Source organism: Equus caballus, chromosome 5 (assembly GCF_041296265.1).
Source record: "Equus caballus isolate H_3958 breed thoroughbred chromosome 5, TB-T2T, whole genome shotgun sequence".
Lineage (NCBI taxonomy): Eukaryota > Metazoa > Chordata > Mammalia > Perissodactyla > Equidae > Equus > Equus caballus.
Window position 1 is genome coordinate 16666874 of NC_091688.1, and position 19232 is coordinate 16686105.

Genomic DNA, 19232 nt, shown 5'->3' on the forward strand with positions numbered 1-19232 from the left:
GTTAAGTAAGATGTATCCATTAGGGGAAAATGGGGGAAGGGTACATGGGACCTCTGTGTACTATCTTCGCAATTTCCCAAGAATCTGTCATTATTTCATAGTAAAAAGTTAGAAAAAATTACTATTGTTCAGAAGAAAGAAATAGCAGTTATTTCAGAGGTTTTAGTTGATGACAATACAGTGATGTGGTTGACAAGCTAACGCTGATGTGGCTGGGATTAATGGAAATACAAAATTCCAAAGAGGGGCTGGAGAAGTACCATTTAATTTTGCTCGGGTCAATCCACATCTGAAGGGGTACATTCAATTCTGGGTGCCACCCTTCCAAGTTGACACGCCCACTGAATGACAACTAGACAAAACATCCAGATTGGGCAGCCCCGTTATAGAAGAAACAGTTGAAGGAGGCAAAGATATTTAGCCAAGAAAATTGCACACTTCCAAGAGACATACAGCTGTCTTCAAATACTTGACAGACTGTCATTTGGTAATCAAATTTAGATGAGTCTTGACATCCCTTTAGGTGCAGTAAACTACTTACACTTTCTCTTCACAAAATACCAGAAGTATTTTTAAAGAAGACTTAGAGAAACCATTTTAGGGGCATTAGAGTTTCTGATTTCTAAACAACTCAAGCAGAATAAGTCTGGAAGATCAAAATGTTCTCCCAACTTAATCTTAACTGTTATTTCATTTGGTTTGAAACCGAGTCACTGATTTCAAGGCTTCTCCACTTTATTACCACCGCCTTCAACTGTCTCTTCCTGCAACTATCTCAAGAGCTATTAAGATAGAAGATCTGGGACTCGTACTTAGAGATCAGATGTCTGTCAGTCTTTCAGATGGAACCAAAGAGTTTTACATTAAATATCTGCCTTGACTAGCAAAGAGGAGAGTACGGTACCTTTCCTATTTTTTCACTTGATCAGTGGATGGAAAGGAAGAGGAATGTAATACTGCAAGGTTAATAGTGCTTTTGTTGTTAGTGCTGTTGAGCCAATTCCAGCTCCTGGTGACCCTGTGGACAGCAGAGCAGAACCCTGCCAGGTCTTTTTGCGCCAATCTGTAAAAAGGAGGAGGAGGGAGCTCCGTAAACTGGAATGGAAGCCTTTGTTCACGTCCTTCACTAAAAGCAGCCCCAAATCCCTGTCCCGAGAGCCAGGAGTAAAAGCCCACCTTGTCTTCCTAGCCCACCATTTTGTCAGGGGAGGAGAGCTCTTGCTTCCAGAATAAACACTCCACAAACACTTTCTCATTGAAGCAGAGGGTGTGGGATGAACCGCTAGCCATTCTGCCATACACAAGAGCAGAGCTCATGCATCCGCTTACTGTTCATTCATCAATTCATTCATTCATCCATCAAATATTTATTAAGTGCCCTTTCTGTGCCAAGCACTGTTCTAGGTGCTGGGGGTACAGCAGAGTATGAAACAGATGAAAACCGCTGCCCTCATGCAGCTTGCATCATCTTTGAGAGGAGACAGTGAGCAAAATAAATAAGGAAACTATCTAACTTGTTAGGTGAGATCAGTGTCGTGGAGAAAAATAAACTAAGAAAGGAAATTAGGAAACACTGAGGTAAAGGCAGAAAGATGAGAGAGTGAGACAGGCAAAAATCACAGAGGGGAGCAGTCCGGAAGAGGCCTGGGAGCATGCCTGGCATATTCTAGAAATTGACGGAGGCCAGCAAAGCTGAAGCAGAGTTAACTGTGTGAGAAGTCAGAGAGCTAATAGGAGGCCATGTTGTAAAGAACCTTGTAGGCCATCGTAGGAACTTTGGCTTCTACTCTGAGTGAGAAGGGGAGTTGGGGTTTTGAGCAGAGGAGTGACCTAGCCTGAATTACAGTTTTATCAAACCCGTCTGACTGCCTTGTTGAGAAGAGACCAGACAGCGGGGAGCAACAGCACAGGCGGAAGGAGAGCAGCCAGGAGGCTGCTGTAATAATCTAGGTAAGCACTAACGAGGGCTTGCGGCAGGGTGATAAGTAGTCGAGGGGAGGAGAAGTGACTGGGTTCTGGGATACATTTTGAAGGCAGAGTCAACAGGATTTGCCGACTATCTTGTGGGATGTGAGTAATAGAAGAGTCAGGGAAGGATGAAGCTGCCATTAGCCGAGAAGAGGAAGACTATGGATGAGCAAGGTTAGAGGATGGAGGGCATCAGAATCTCATTTTGGGATGCTTAGTTGGATATGCCTTTAGAGATCCAACTGGAGATTATAATCAGGAGACTGAGTAGATGAGGCCGGAAGTCCGGGGATAGGTCTGCGCTGGAGAAATAAATTGGGAGTGGGCAGTATTTAGACGGTACGTGTAGTCATTAGACTAGATGAAATCTTTGAAAGTGAGTGTAGAAAGGAGATGAGGCCCACTGACTGAGTTCTGGAGCACGTCAACATTAGACATCATAGAATGAGAAGGAACAGGAGTAAGAGGAGGAAAACCAGGATCAGGGGGCTCCCTCTTTCCCCTGACTGGCCTCTCTCCAACTCTGATTTTGGTTTTGGCTCTAGCTCTCATTTTACATTTTACTCTCACTCTACTTGTCTCAGCTTCACCCCCTCAGCCTCGCTAGTAGGTAAATAAAGTTTTCTATCAAAGTGCATGAGCCAAAATAGATATTTACCAGGTAAACACTGTCCTTTTAATTGGGTGATTCTTTTAAAAAGGTACACAGATCACTGTTCAGTGCACTGGTTACAATATGTGGATCAGCTGGAACATCAAGTAACCCAGCTCTGTGGGTTCTGTGGGCCCGCCTACTAAGCGGTGTTGAAGCTCTTCTCATTATTGTTGCTGTTGCTGTTGTTCACAGCAGCTTTGGCCCACATCGCACCCCTCCCTCCTTCCTTCTCCCACTTCCCACCCCCTGATCCAGAGGGCAATGAATGCTCACATCATTTCACTTTGGTCCAGCTGCCAGGCTGGGGAACAGATGTTGTATTGTTAACACAAAGAAGAAAACAAACAGCCCACTCCTCTGTGTTCTCCTGCCTCCTCCCTCCAAGCTCATTTGAGCCCCCTGGTGAAAATGGGCAAACAATGTTGGGGAGAGGAGAGGATGGGGCTCCAGTGAGTAATGCCATCCTCCCCAGCCAAGGCTGAGCCCTGACCGGAGGTGCACAGAGCGTTCTCCCAGATCCTGTTTACAGCAGACACGGGTTCTGTCAGCTGAGAGGCTGGCTCGTGGCTGGTGACGTGAAGATGCTCCCAATGAGCAGAGCATTGAGAGAAAGAAGACAATGGCCCTCTTCTGCATGTGGCCCCAGTAATGAATCTACCTGCATTTGATGGGCAAAAGCCATGACCAAAAGATAATCCCAGGAGCAGAAGGGAAAGATTTCTTGGCTGAAGTCCACCACTGTATGTCTGATTATTCCTCCTTTAGAAGCTTTAAGAGATGGGCAGTGCGGGGAGATGGAAGGGGCATTGAGTTCTTTTCTGGAGACCATAGATTTAGAGTCTCGTGTCTTTCCTTTCACTCCTCACACAGCCGTCTCCCCAGCTGGGGGGCCATTGGGGCTGCAGGGGGTGAAGTAAGCATAGGAAGTCTAGAGTGAAGGCTAGAATTGAAGTAGTGCACGGGGGTGAGGAGGCCGAGTGAGGAGAAGCAGGGCATGCAGGTCTGGTCAGCTAGGCTGAGTAGTGCCCTTGAACTTACTAAGCAGCAATGGAAAGATTTTAGGAAGGAGAGTGACATACAGGAAGCAGATACCAAGCTCGGTGAAGTGTGGATGGGAAGGGAGAGCTAGTTAAGAGTCTGCTGTAGCAATCCAGGTAGCAGACAGCAAAGGCCCTAAGATAGCTTTAGAGTTGGTTCAACAGTTGTCAATGAGGCAAAAACATCAGGGCTTAGGAACCAATTGTGTGTGGAGGGCTGGGGGCTGAGGGTGACCAGGGCTGTAGCAAGAGCTTACTTAGTGATCCTAAGCCCTGAAAAGGTTAGGCCCACTCACCCTCCTATATACATCATTCAAAATGAAAGTAGCGTCTAGCCATAAATTAGGTGTAAGGAATACCGAAAAGTTTCTGGTTTTTTCTAGGCTTTATTTTAAGTTCTAAATTCCCTCCAAATACTTTTTTGGCACCCTGGTTTTGTGGGTGTTTCAAGCATGCACTTTTTCATGTTTATTGGATAATCCGACACTCGGAGGGAGTTTCAGAATTCCTGTGTGGGCCACCAGATGGATGGCATGCCGCTCACAAAGGACAGGGATGCAGGAAGAGAAGCAGCGGAGGCGGAGTGGCAGTGATGAGCTCAGCCTCAGACATGTGAGTTCGAAGTATCAATGGAGACAGACACTGCCAGAAGGCAGCTGATGAGATGAGTCTGGAGCGGAGATGGTAGAACTGGGCGTCATTGGCACTCATGGGGCAGAGTTGGGGGGGAGAGGAGTCATGGGGGAAGATAAGGTTATCCAAGGGGAATGCATGGAGGGAGAGGGGAGCGGGCCTGAAATGACCCTGCAGAAAATTGGCATTTTAGGGATTGGACAGGAAAAGGACCCTGATAAGGAGTATCTAGGAAGATTGAAGAAAGTTCAGGAGGGAATAGAGCCCCAAAGACTAAGAAATGAAGGAGTTTCAAGAAGGAGGAAATATCAACAGCATCAAATGATATAGGCTGATTCAAGTCAGGTAAGAGGAGGGGCAGGGCTGGGTAGCACCACTGCATGCAACAGCAAAGAGGTCACTGGTGGCCTCGTTACTGAGCGTGATCTCTGGGGAGTGGTCTATGTGGAAGGATGAGTAGAAGCAAATGAGATGATGAAGAAGAGGTAGGGAGTTTACACTATTAGTGGTGGCTACAGAGGAATGCAATGTTGAGGGAGGGTTTTATGTACAGATAGCAGATAACACCTTAATATCTCATTTACACGTGCCAGGCAAATGCATCAAGACCCACCAGATTTGGCAGCAAGAGCAAGGTGCTTTAATACATATGTGAATTTTAGGGGAAGATTTCTCTATGTATCACTTACAAGCTACAGGAAGTCAGCTGAGGCAATAAATTTGCTTGGCCTGGATATGGTGTTCTGGAAAGTTGGACAGGCATTTATCAGGCACCTATTATGCATGCTGGTTAATGCATGATCTGATGTGGGGAATTCAGAAAGAATGAGCTCAAGAAGCTCATCACTTCATGGAGAGAGAAAACTCGTGTCAGAGGCTGCGAACCCACAGAGTGAAACACCCACTGTGTTTGTCCTACAGAGTGTTTTTGTAAAACTGAAACATCATTTTAAAAAACTACATAAAAACCTGGATATCTGGCTTCTCTTGAAAAACTAGAAGATATATGACCCTTGACCTGCATTCCTACCAGGCTGCAATTGACTGGAGCAAAGGTGTGGCTGCCCATTACTGAGAGCATCCATTCTCCAGTTCACTCCAGTCCCCAGAACTCTCTATTAGCTGACTCATGGGGAAGACTTCAATTACATTATCTGCCTAGCACTGGGGAGATACGTGTTTGTGACCACACCTGAGGACAATTTAAGCTATGACAAGCTAGAATGCATGATGCCAATAGCTATGCTGCAGGAGAAATCAGTAGAATGAAATAGTTGAGCAAAGCTTCTTAGACTTGATCATGACAAGTAGGTAGGATAAGGATAGGTGGTTGGATGGATAAACAAATGAACAGATGAAAGAGAGAAAAGCATTCCCCTTGATGAATTTGCAGGCAAATCATGAGGGAGCACACATCTGGTACCTTTCACTGAAAATCTGAAAACTCTTAGTTTTGAGAACACAGAAAAGACATTTCAAGTAATTTACAGACAGTGTTGTCCATAATTTCTCTTTTCCCTCATGACTGTCCTGTTGCAGATAGTTTCCTAGTCAACAATAGTAATCATACAGTGATATTGCAAGCAGCTGCTCCCATGAAAATCAAACACAAAGATCATACAACATTAGGATTTTTTATCTGTGCAGTAGTCCCACTCTTGTTGGTACAATTGCATCAATCTCAATTTTGTCGGTAGTCATAATATCCAAGAAATCTTTCTTTTAATTTTTTCCAGCTGGTTGTTCACGCCCATCTCCAGAAAGGGCGCTCTTCAGGCTTAATGAGCTGAAGTTCCAACCTCACATCCAGTTCTAAGTTTTAGACAGCATCTTAAATGACCGCAAAGGGTAATCACTTATTAATCCCTTTGATGATTTCTAAAGCTCAAGAATGAAACAAAAACAAGTCACCCTGAACGAAAAGGCAAAAGCATTGAACCTTTACATACTAATGGTGAGGTAACGCCACCCTGATCCCTGTTTCAGAGACTTGGCCCTCGTACTGCATTTTCTGACCTGCCAAATGTGACCAGCTGTATGTGAAAAAGCCCACCTGCTACCTGAGGACCCTAAAATGTAGCCCATCAATTGACAAACCTCACTCTTAAATAAGAACAGACAACCAGGAAACATCAGATACTTAAGAAAACCCTCCAACATGAAAGATGGAGATGATGACAAATAGTAATAAAAGAACCTGGAAGAAGCAGAGGTGATCCAGAAAGCAGAGGACTACGGGCAGGTGTAATTAGTCTCATTAGTATCTTCAGAGAGACAGGAGAGAGACTATATCCATGAAAAGAGAATAAGATGCAAAAGCAACAACAAAAGGAGCCATGAGAATAAGAAAAAGTGCTTTATAGTCAAAGTTGATTGTAGAGATACAATAAGCTCAGCGGAAGACGTAAAAAATAAAGTTGAAGGAACCTCCCAAAAGGCACAAAAAAGTGTGCAAAGTGATGGATAAGAAGATTAAAAAATCAGAGAATCAATACAGGGAGTTATTTTTCTGACCAATGATAGGTCCAGAAAGAAAAAAAAAAAAAAACAGAGAAAAATGATAGAGAAGACACGATCAAAAAAATAATACAAGAAATTGAAGACACAAAGTTCCAGACTCAAAAGGCCCGTCAAGTGGAAAGCATAATGAATAAAAAAACATCAACACTGAAGACTCTACCCATAGAATTTTAACATCCTAGGGATGAACAAAAGCTTCTGGGGAGAAAAATAGGGGACAGACAGAGAAAAGGAGACTAACAGCAGTAGACTTCTCATCATCAGCACTAGAAGCTAGTGGACAAAAAAAAATCTTTTTGAAGGAAAATGACTTTTATCTCATCCCAACTAAAGGTCCCAATTAAATGTGAGCATAAGAATACAGACATTTTCGTACAAGCAAAATTTCAAAATACTTACTGCCTAGGTGCCTTTTCTCAGGAATTCTTAGAGAATGTGCCCCCAAGAAAATGAGGATGTAAACCAAGAAAGGGGAAGGCATGGGATCCAAGAAACAGAAGATGCGACATAAGAGAAAGATGAGGGAAATTCTCAGGATGACTGTGAAGGGGAGTCCCATGGGGCCAGGTTTGCAGCAGGCCTGGGCAGAAAACCCAAAGAGGAGCAGGAAGACAGAGGCTCCAGGAGGAAGGTCTGCGGAAAAAAAATGGAGCTGGACACGTAGCAGGTGTCAAGAAGAATGCGAATTTACCTCCAGCAGACACCTGGTTTGATCACGTGGAAATTTATATAAAGAGGATGTTGAGGGCCGGCCTGGTGGTGCAGCGGTTAAGTGCGCACGTTCCGCTTTGGCGGCCCGGGGTCTGCCATTTCAGATCCCGGGTGTGGACATGGCACTGTTTGGCAAACCATGCTGTGGCAGGCATCCCACATATAAAGTAGAGGAAGATGGGCACAGATGTTAACTCAGGGCCAGTCTTCCTCAGCAAAAAGAGGCGGACTGGTAGCAGATGTTAGCTCAAGGCTAATCTTCCTCAAAAAAAAAAGGGAGGTGGGATGTTGAATAGTGTAGGGGAATTTAGCCCTAGATACAAAGATAACTGATAGAAGAAGAAGAGGAAGAGGAGGAGGAGTTGGAGGAGGAGGAGGAAGTAGGCAGTCATAAATTACCCAAAAAAACAAAAGGTTGAAATCATAGTCCACTACTTGGCTTAGCACAGACAATCTTTCAATGACCGTAGTACTCCGAACACTGAATATGGTTTTAAATTTCCTACTGGAGAAATTAAAAGTATGAGAGGAGAAAAAGAGGGTCAAGAAATCTAGAACCTCATCTATAGTAAAATTTTTTGTGTCAAATTATTAATCAAGTGATAGCAGTAGAAGCACATTATTTTAAAAATATGGAGGGGCCAGCCCAGTGGCTCAGAGGATAAGTATGCACTTTCCACTTTGGCGGCCCGGGGTTCGCCAGTTTGGATCCCGGATTGGGACATGGCACCTCTTGGCAAGCCATGCTGTGGTAGGCGTCCCACATATAAAGTAGAGGAAGATGGGCACGATGTTAGCTCAGGGCCAGTCTTCCTCAGCAAAAAGAACAGGATTGGCAGCAGATGTTAGCTCAGGGCTAATCTTCCTCAAAAAAAAAACCAAAAAAAGATTATTAGTATACTCAAAGGATTTGACTATCACAGTCAGTTTATAAATAAATAAAATTAAAATATGGAAGTGCATATCACAAGAGCCAAAAGACTTGAATGCAGTTGCCTCTGAGGAGCAGGATATGGGGGAGGTGGTCACGAGGCTACTGGGCAGCTGTGTTGATAAGTATTTTTAGCACATTTGACTTGTTTAAAATCAGGGTCTATGTCACTTTGATAAAAATGTAATTAATTTACCATCAGAAATAAATAGTAGCCCCCACACAGTTTTAAAAGAACCATGCACCTACCGAGGTGAATACGTGGAAAGATAGCAACTCGCTTTGATGCATCATTCGTGCATCTGGCAGTTTTTCAAGCTGGAGTCACGGTTACCTGTGCAGTCACTGCTGCAGACACACACTTGCCCGGTGTGCTCAGGTGACAGCTGCTTCTGCCAGGCCATGTTTCAGGAAGAAGGAAAGTGGACGAGTTAGACAAAAATGTGTCTATGTGGGATGGAGATATTTTCACCTTCATCTTTAAGACAGCTACCTGCACACCTGTTACGACAGAAGTCTGAATTTTGAGTGTTGAAACCAAAAATTGGCTCTCAGCCTCACTCAGAGAGGTCTAGACAGAACTATAGAAAAACAGAATGAAACATGCCAAGTTGCTGAGATTTCTAGGATCTCCTCCCAGCCAGAACTATGAGCTGGTTAGTCTGAAAGCCCCATCCTACCCAGAGGGGCTAGAATGCTTCACACTGAAACAGAAATGTTCAAGAAAACTTAAAAATTATCCAGTTCAACTATCTCATGAGACCGAGAGAGGCAAAGGGCCTCACCCAAAGCTGTCCAGCTTACTTGCATCAGAACCACATCTAGGTTCCTGGGGGGGACTCCAGACTGCCTATGTCAGAGCTTGACTTGTAGCTTTCAGATCCCCAAGCACATATAAATGTTAAAGCAAGGTCGGGATCCGAACACAGTTGTAATTCTGAGGCTTGTGATCCTTCCACCACTGAACTGCTTCACAAAACAATAGCGATGAAAGGGGAGCTGTAAATCCAACAAGTCAGAGGCTTCCCTCTGCCTGCGCCGCCAACCGTCAGGGTTTAGATAGTCCATGAAGTCAACAGTTACTTATTGAGCAGCTACTGTATCCTGAGGGACTTCCAAGTAGATGAGTCTAGCGGACAAGTGGGTGCTGGGGTCTGAGAAGAGAGACTTCGGAGTCATTGACATATAGGTGATGATTGCCGTCATACTGAAGAATGAGATAGCCCAGGGAGAATGAGTACAGGGGAGAGAAGACACCCAAGACAAAATCCTAAGGAACACCAGCCTTAGGACAGGAACAGTAAAGAAGACAAGGAGCTCCTGGAACCTACGCCTGTCTCTGAATAACTGTCTCATATGTCTTGAACTGAGGAATGAGAGCCTCATTGCTTATTTTCTCGTTAAACATATTACAAGCTTGTGTAGCCAATGCTTGAAGTGACAGAAGGAAGGAAGTGGGAGGATCTAAGGGTGAGCAGAGGATTAGAGGTTCAGGCTGGAGAAGCTGGTGTGACCGTTTCCGGACTTCCTGCAACAAAGTAGGCTTCTGCCCACTCTGCCCCCATCCTAGACTGTTGCCACCAGCAGAGGCCCCAGGGAACCTGGGGAGGACAGATGTTTCCTGGAAGGGTCAGTAGAAGGCCCCCACCCCTCTGCTAAATGGACTTAGTCCAGATCAGAGTGTTTGCTGCTCAGAGCCATGTGGGATAAAGGCTGGGCAAATATGAGCTTGCTCTGTGCTGAGGGCAAAGGCCAAGGAGACTGGGACGTAACCAGAAAGGTTATCATATGCTAAAAGCAAAGGGGAAAAGGCGATGACATCCACCTTTCACCTAGTTAAATGTATTTCTCAGAGAAATGTCACTTTGGAGAAAAATAGAAATTCCAAGGAGGAAAGTGTTGCATTGGCCTAGAAGAGGTGTTGGTTGATTGTGAGCTTTTGATTGGACCAAGATCCAGGAGGTCTTACGAGCAAGGAGCTCCTGATCTCCTCCCGTGTCAGTTACACTAGGCCCTCCCTCGAGGCTCTCCCTGGCTGGGATTTGAGACCCTAAGAGAATAGAGAGAGCTGGAAAACACTGCTGCGGAGAAGAAAGAGCCGAGGCTTTGGGGCTAGGCAGCCTACGTTTGAACTCTGACTTTAGTATTATTATCAATGTGATCTTGTGAGAGTTATGAAACGCCATGAGTTTCAGTTTCTTCATCCATAAAGTGGGGATGATACTTGCCTCAAAGGATTGAATGAGATAGTATTTACCAAAAGGTACCAATAGGTACTCAACAAATGCTCCCTCACCTCCTACTTCCTGCTGCTCATCTTACCCTTGAGAGCCACCCTGGAATGGGCAAGATAACACTTCATCTTGGCTTCCTCCAACTCCTTGCAAATTAGACACGTTGTCCAGATTGAGAATGATCTCAGCATTTTCCTCTGTGGGCCCCCAGTAGGTGGGATTCCACATTGATGTCACCAAGCTATTGCACCCTGGGCATTGCACGTTCTGATCATTGGGTATGAGCTGACATGCTTTTGTAACTCTTAGCTGTTTATCTGGGTCTCTGGGAAAACATGACATTGCTGTAAGTCATTGGAAGTAATGGAAGCTTGATGTGGTTCCTGGTCTTCTGTTCTCTGTAAATCCCCAGGGTGGTTCCAGCGCCTCAGTTCAAGACGACTCCTCCCACCCCCTCCCCCACCTCCCCCCACACACTGGGATATGGCTCGGCAGCTGCTACCGGTCAGCACTGGGGAGATTTCCCTCTTTCGCTGTGATTCACCAGCATGGGTGCCGTCTTTTCTGGTCTCTCTTCCTGGCAGATATGTGGTCCTCCTTTGCACTTTTTTCCCTGAAGTTCATGCCCTCAAGCACCTCAGGCAACCTGGCTAAATTTAGCTCTTCTCAAGGATCTTTGCTGACTTTGTTTCCATGGCTGTTGAAGGTTTGAGTGCTTCCCAGCAAGAGTTTTGGGCTGGCTGCCTTCTCTTAGAGGTCTCATCTGGTTCTGGTAACTGCTGTGCCACTTGCATAATTAGTCATTTAAGTCACCCCAGGCCACGGTATTTACTCTGAGAATCAACCAGTCCGTGATCTTGGAAGCTGAAGGCCTTCATTCCAGCTCTGACTCCTCAGAACTCCTTTTCTATTTTTGCCTTGTGCTAAATAGCCCGTGGCTACTGCTCTAAGCTATACTGGTCACTTCCCATTAGGGCTAAGAAGGAAATAAGAGACTGGTGACTAATAAAGGCCTCTGACTCTCTTCTCCAGGAGCAGGGCCTCAGGGCCCATTACCAGGATCCAGCACAGTGCTCTTGGCAGATGCTCATTTAATGTTTAGTAATTTGAATTGTTCTGACTAAACATAAGAGAGGCTAGAGTCAGACTCCCTTGGTCGGCAGCTAAATGAAAAAGAAATGCACGCAAAAGCCATTCTGTGTTTAGACATGCTCGTTTTCAAGGATCCAAAATAAGCCTCATGGGTTATGCTGAGCCTTTTGTCATTTTAATGATTATTTTCTTCTCATTAATATAAACTCTGGATAAATCAACCAATCAGCAAGCATTTATCAATCATCAACTGTGCAAGTAGCTATGGGCACTTCAAAAGTGAATGATAAGGGGGAGATAAGTGATCTAGAGAATGAGAGCTATTTTAGGTAATGTGGGCAAAACATGAAAAGAATCCAGCATGGCCTCTGCTCTCCCAGAGTTTGCAGACTCTGTGGACATGTATAATACAAGGAGACAAGATCCAGGGCCAGTTATGAGGAAGGATGAGGGAACATTTGGGGGAGATTGAATGGAGGAAGTAGGTTTGTGTTACACCTTGAAGGATGAGAAGGATTTGAATAGACACAGAGGAAAGGGAAGGACTCATAGGAGAAAAGAACAGCGTGAACATGGGGAACATAGGCCAGAGGAAAGAACTGGAAGAAGGTGCATATATGTATGTGACTTGGGGTGTCGGTAAAGAGCTAGTCTTACTCCAGTGAAAATATATATAAGGGGAGGAGGAAAGAAAAACTAAACTGAGATAGTCAGCATCTGCGGAAACTTGAGGGCTAAGCTGTGATGCAATCAACAAACTACCTACACACTCCCTTCCACAACAGCATGAGCAGCCTCTGGTTGGGAAGGGGAGACCTTGCCCTTGTTCCTTATAGGAACCACTAGGTATATATGGTCTATTTCCAGTCCCATATTCACCCCCACTCCAGCAGTGTCTAGGACGACAGACACTCGTGTGAGGACTCTACCACTTGGTCGTGGTCAGGGCCACCAGAGGGTATGGCTTCAAAAGGCAGTGAGATGAACGAATCGCTGTGCCCTGCGTAGACCAGGAATGCGTGCACTCCTGATTGGTCATTGTCCTGGCATGTGAGTGGAGCCAGTGGCCCAGGTATCACTGTTGCCATCCTGGCTGATCCACAGAGAAGAGAGTCAGGTCTATTTTAAGAATCTGATGGGTCACATAAAGAAATCGCTATTCCAAAACAGCTATTTACCGGGAAAGTAAAGCTCCCAGCAAAACAAAAGGTTAGTATGCTGTCCCCAGTAACTCTTTAAACCAAAGCAAACATCCACGCAGGCTCTGTTTGCTCAAACCAGTTCTTGCTTTCTGCCCTCGGTCACCTGATTCCCAAGGTTCCTGGTTGATTTCCTCCTTGGGATTAAGCTGAGAAAGGGCTGCTGGGAATAGCAAAGGATAGGGATCTGTAGAAGGTAAGGGATTAGGGGCCCACAGCAGTTCTCTTGTTAAATGATCAGACTTTGGTTTGTTTCTTCAGGAAAGTCAAGGAGCTCAAACAGCCAAAACCCAAAAGAATCTGGAAGGGCTAAGACTCTTCAGCAGAAAAGTATCCCCTCCACTGATATTTGAGGATTCTGTATTAATAGATGGCAAGCACATCAGATATGGTCTATAGAGATTTTGCTCAAACTAGAGGTCCAAATCATCAAGGCAACACCAAGAACCATCCTGGCTAAAATCAACATTAGAGAGACTTCAAACATGCTGATTATAGTGCCCGTGCAGTGGCGGGGACTTCCTGTCGTACAAGCTGTCACAACAGTCGGATCCCAGCTTCTCCACGGGTATCCCCACCCCAACCTTCTTTATCTCTCAGCTTCAAAGGTATGCTTCACACTGAGTCATACCAAGTTAGGAAATCTGTATGTGACCTGTCCTATGAAATTTACAATACTGCTTAGGGCACAGTGCGAGACATATATCCAACAGGGAAAATATACGTGGCAATATATAGATGCTAGAGAATAAGTGGCATAAAAAAAATGCAGGGTGTGGGTGGGGACAGATCCATGTGGCCTAGAGCACACAATGAAAAAGACATTGCCTAGAATGGAAACTGAAGTCCCTAGTCTGCCTCCCAGTGCTTTCTATAATCTGGCCTCCATCTGCCTCTCAGCCTACCTCCCAGAACCCCACCTCTACAGACTGTACCCTGTGCTCACCTTGCTCCATGGCTGGGTTTTTACCACTTAGCACAAATCTCCCTTTCCCCTATGCTTCTCCAAATGCTAAAACCATGTTTGAGGTCTGGTTCACATTTCCTCTGTTCCTTGACTCCTTTCTAGACAGCCTCCACCCCCACCAGCCCTCAGCAACCTCACCCGACTCTGTGTCCACCAGCACTTCACGCACAGCACTCATTGTCTGCACACGCGTCCCTTCATCAGTCGAAGACAGCCTTATGAAGGCTCTGGGCTTGTTATCTCAGACTATTACCTAACCTTTGACATCTTTGCGTATCATCCCCTCAACTGTATTATTCTCTCTTTAAGAGCTTGCTTCTTCGATATCCTGCATCACCTAGGACAGGACGTAACACAGAGTAGGTGGTCAATAACTATTTGTAAAATGAGTGACAGTATGGAAAACCTTTCATGCACAACTACATTTCCTAAATTATTCCACTGGAGGGGGTAAGAGAAAGGGCTACATTTAATGAGAGCCTATCCATCATGTGCACTTGTTTGGCATTTTCTGAACATCATATCATTTAAACTTCATCCCAGTCTGAGAGATAAGAATATTATCTTCAATTTATTATTATGAAAATAAGGATCAAAGATGTTAGATAATTTGTTCAAGGTCAGTCAGCAAGAATGAGATAGAGTTGAGAGGCAGACTCTGGTGTGCCTGATGTGGAATACGATGTTCTTCCTACAGCGCCGCACTGCCTCCCGCCTGAACGTCCGTGGGAAGATTGCTGAGTTTCTTCCTGCGGGTCCCTCAGATGCCCTTCCTATGACTTTCAGTTTATCACTCTGTGCATTCCCCCTCCTTTCAAGTCACCTCAAAAGAGTCACTTTTCCTGGAACCCATCACATATTTTCACGTAATTCCCTTAGCCTGGAAAATGTCCATCCATCGTTTCTACCTGTGAAATCTTATTTATCCTTGAAGGCCCACCTGAAATGAATACTCTTTCTGTGAAGTTTTCTGTAATCCTACCCTATAATAAAATTGAACGGCCACACTTCTGAGTCTTCACAACCCACGGCCTCTTCCACAATTTAGAACTCACTTTATTCTGCTTTATATTCCAATCAGTTGTTTAGCTTTCTGCCTCCTATCCTAGGCCATGAGCAGCCTGAGGCCAGGGAATGCATCCTCTTCAGCTCTGTAACTCCAGCCTTGCGTGACAGCAGCGTGGTCTCTCAAGAATCTTGGATGGTAAAGGCAGCTGATGGCGCAGAGCACTGATTCGGTAGCATCACACACACACCTTCAGTATTCTGCCAGGGAATGAGCCACTGGATACCTTGAAGCTGAGGAAAATGAAGCTCCAAGCAGGCTTCCCAGGTCTGTCCCCAAATCTCAACCAAGGGTTTCACCTTGAGCCCATATAGTCCCCAGTTTTAAGTGATTCAAGAATGGTTTTACCTCCGTTCTTAATTTGGTATAAGGTCCGACTTGTTTCCAAAATAGTTAATGCCAGAGAAAAAAGCTGTCGTAACAATTTTCCCTGTGTTTTAAAGTGCTAAGGATGGGGCTGGCCCGGTGGTACAGTGGTTCAGTTCGCACGTTCCGATTCATCGTCCCGGGGTTCGCTGGTGCAGATCCCGGGTGCAGACATGGCACCACTTGGCACGCCACGCTGTGGTAGGCGTCCCACATATAAAGTAGAGGAAGATGGTCATGGATGTTAGCTCAGGGCCAGTCTTCCTCAGCAAAAAGAGGAGGATTGGCAGCAGATGTTAGCTCAGGGCTGATCTTCCTCAAAAAAATAAATAAATAAAGTGCTAAGGAGGAGGTCCCAGTCAGGATGGCAGCATAGGTGGACTCTGAACTCAGCTCCTCCCACAGAGACAACCAATCTAGAGCTACTCTTGGAACAATCACCCCTGAGAGAGAACTGAAGTGCTGAGAAAAAGCAATGGCTAGTCTATCCTTTTTAACCATGACTATAACAATAAGGTGTAAGCTCTTGGTCTGAAAATTGAATGAAGAAATGAATGAATGAATGATGAACATGCCAGACCCTGTTTAAATGAAGACATAGGACATTTGTTTGATTTGCCTTATAGAGTCGTAGCCCTTCCCCAAGGTTCTAGAACACATTCCACCTAAAGATGGAGATTGGGTTTCCCCCTAAAGAACAGGCAGACATAAAGGAACGGCAGCTAGGGAGCCAGCCCAGTAGATATGACCAGTATGGTACGTGGAGCCCAGAAATCTGTATACAGCCTCTGACTCCACATGACACAAGCCTAGGACCATCCGGGTAATCCAAACAATGAAGGTCTTTAGGAGCAATCACCAGGGCAGGGGTTTAGGGAATAAATTTTCTGTGCACACTATTCCTTGAAGGCAGGGCTTGAAAGTTTTAATTCTATATTCTCAGTTTCCAGCACAGAGCCGACGACATAGGAGACACTTAATACATACTTATAAGGTACGTGGACACCATCCTTGCTTTTCCTTCTTTCCCTTTATCCTCCAACTTTCTCCTTTCCCTCCTTTCCCATCTCCTTCCTGCCCATGCAGGAACTGTTCAGGCCCTAATAATTAAAAATGATTGAGGTCCTAATTACCTTCCTCTTCTCCACCTTACCCCACCCCCAGGCAATATATGAATGCTCTTTGTGAAATACTAAATTCTATTTTTTAAAAACTGGTGATTCCCATGAATTCTGGATGCCCCACCCAGCATGAAAGCCGGTCCCTTGGGCCGTCAAGCCCGGCTCCCATCCCTTCACCTCTGCCCTCACTTTTCCTCTCACTTCTTTGCTGCTCCCAGTGCTATCAGTCCCTGCAGAGGCCAGCTGCTGGCTCTCAAAGCTGAGAAACTTGGCCCTCAGAGCCATTCCTTGGGAACTCTCTCTTACAGCTTGTGTCAGGTTTCTTTGAGGTGGGTTCACAGCTGCTGTTGGCTGTCCTTCCCACCTACACACTGCTCTCGTGCCCTGTGCTAGCTCCAAAGAACCCAAAACTTTGCCAAGAGCTGTGCCCCTGGGGGACTGGACACACAGGCTGTGCCGGTGGCCTTTGGGGCTACGCGGCCCACCATCTCCACAGTAAGGGTGCATCTGTTCGAGAGTATGTGCCAAACTGAGGCCAACCCAGGGAACCGCGAAATTAGACCACGAGGTAGGAGGATAATGTCAGCATTCCCAGGAAAACATAAAACCCCCTTGTCTGAGCCTGTTTTGTTTTGGCAGAGTTCATCTCGAATCACTTTGCTTGCTTGAGCATCAAAACACACACCCACGTAGTTCTGAGCCCTAGTCCAGCTGTCAGGTAACCGGTTTACACTTCATGCCAGAGGAAGCTCTCTGGTCCGTGGGAGCTTCAAGAGGGGGAATGAGCAGCTGTAAACGATCCCCCTGTGCGTGCCTCCTACCCCCAGCCTTCCACCCCACCCCAAGCCCACAGGTCCCATCTGGAGAGCTGGGCCTCATCGTGAGGGGTGTTTAATCCACCTGCCTTCTTGATAAACTTTTGGATAGGATAAGTGTGCGCATACGTAGTGTTCAGCAGGGATGTTAACGTTGTCAATGCCAATTCAAAACTAATTCCTAGATAAGAATGCTGTTTTAGTCTTGGAAGGCAAATATCTATTCATTAAATAATTGTCTTGGAAGAATTTTTAATGGGGAAATACTCAAAAAAGAATCCCAATTTTTATTTTTTTTTAAAAAGCAGGCTATCAAATGGTGGATACCATGTGTTACAGGCAGAGATAGAGACAAAGATAAGCATTGAACAAAGAGTTGAAGGAAATATATCAAAATGCCAGGAGAAGTTTTCTCCAATTATGGGTGATCTTTGCTTTCTTTTTTTCTGTATGTTTCTGTGCTGTCCAAGTTTTTTACCATGAGCAAATGTGACTCTAGTAATGGTAGATGGGAGGAATAAATTTTTTAATTTGTTTTTCAAATGTAGATCGCCTTACCCCAACTCAGTCTCATCAAGAAGCCTGGATGAAAGCTGAGCAACCGGAGCACAAAGGCCTTCAGATCTTCCTACCCCTTGGCCCAGCCCTCCTTCCTGTTGTCCAGCACAGCGTCTGGGGAAGGCCGTTACCCTTCTCAGAGGACAGAGGGGAGTTGAAAACCACAAAGGCGAGGTAGCTCAGGTGCATAGGTCTGTAGGAATCAAGGTCAGAGATAGGCCTAAAGGCCACCAGTGGCTCCACAGCTGTGCCCCAACCCCCAGCCCACCCCCAGAGCTTGCTCCAGAAAGCTTCCTTAGCAAAATGGGAAAGGGAGGAGGTGAGGAGTAGGAGGAGAATGAGGCAAAGGCGCCAAGAGGGGGATTTCTATTAAAGAATGGAAACTGCGCTGTTCAGAAGCTGGCAGATTTCCAAGGACTTCCGAGGGTGGGAAAAGAAGGGCTGGGAGAAAACCAAGGAGACGAGGCAAGGTTCAAGCCAGCTCACGGACACCCCACCTCCTCCTCTGGCTCCAACCTAGTCTGCTCATCGGCAGATCTTTTAAGTTCCCTTTTGTGTTTGTGTTTCTCTTATCTCCCTCAGCCTCCAGCTCCACCTCCACCCCCAACTTAATGCCCTCACCATCTAACCATCTGAACTTGTTTGTTTAGGGTCTGCAGCTCGTGCTGCAGGAGTGACAGTCACACTTCAGTTCTTGCAGCTGGAACTAGCTTGAGAGGTCAGGAAGAATGCAGAGGGTGGGGCTCGGTGGGAGTGAAACAGAAAAGCTTGGAATAGACTTGTCAGAAGTGTAAGAGGGCAGCTGAGTGCACCCAGCCCCACGCCATTCCCACCTCCGTTACTCTGTTACTGTGGTCCAACCCTCGAGCTGCCCTCAGTGTTGGGCTCAGAGTGGGTGCGTGTCCAAGGAGGAGAAACTGTGGAAGCAGAGGGGAGGAAAGAGCAGGCACAGAAGTGTGGTGGTTGGTTCCTCCAGGGGAATGCACACCTAAGAAGTGTGTGTGTGTTGGTGAAAGAGGTGGGGGAGTAGTGGGAGGTGGTGAGGGGAGGGTCCTTCTGGAGACTGAGAAGATTGTCTCTGCTTCCTCCAAACTCCTGGGGGAAAGAACGAGATAAGTTCAGAACAGTTATTAAGTCTCGGGGGATTGTGAGCCAGTCTTCCCCCATCTGTCAGCATGTGACCACATCCGTCCTTTGGTCCTCTTTGTCCCCAATTTTTCTTTCGGAAAATTGACCTCTTTTTGATAAAAATGTCTGTGTTCTTGAAAAACCTAACCCATCACATATGATTTCCATGGCCATGATACTCCACCACAGGAGGCAGGATGATGTGGTGGTGGGAACATGCACCTCAGAACC

General features: G+C 45.8%; 1 long non-coding RNA gene across 2 annotated transcripts; it reads left to right on the forward strand.

The window, feature by feature from the left end:
- Positions 1-1586: 1586 nt before the first annotated feature.
- LOC138924022 (uncharacterized) lies at positions 1587-19143 on the forward strand. Of its 2 annotated transcripts, XR_011438489.1 has the most exons (4): positions 1587-1950; positions 15057-15280; positions 16323-16373; positions 17864-19143. It is a non-coding gene; the product is annotated as an uncharacterized lncRNA (long non-coding RNA). The 2 variants fall into 2 exon arrangements; XR_011438490.1 differs by lacking the exons at positions 15057-15280; positions 16323-16373; positions 17864-19143 and adding an exon at positions 6030-11058 and having other exon boundaries at positions 1866-1950.
- Positions 19144-19232: the final 89 nt, after the last annotated feature.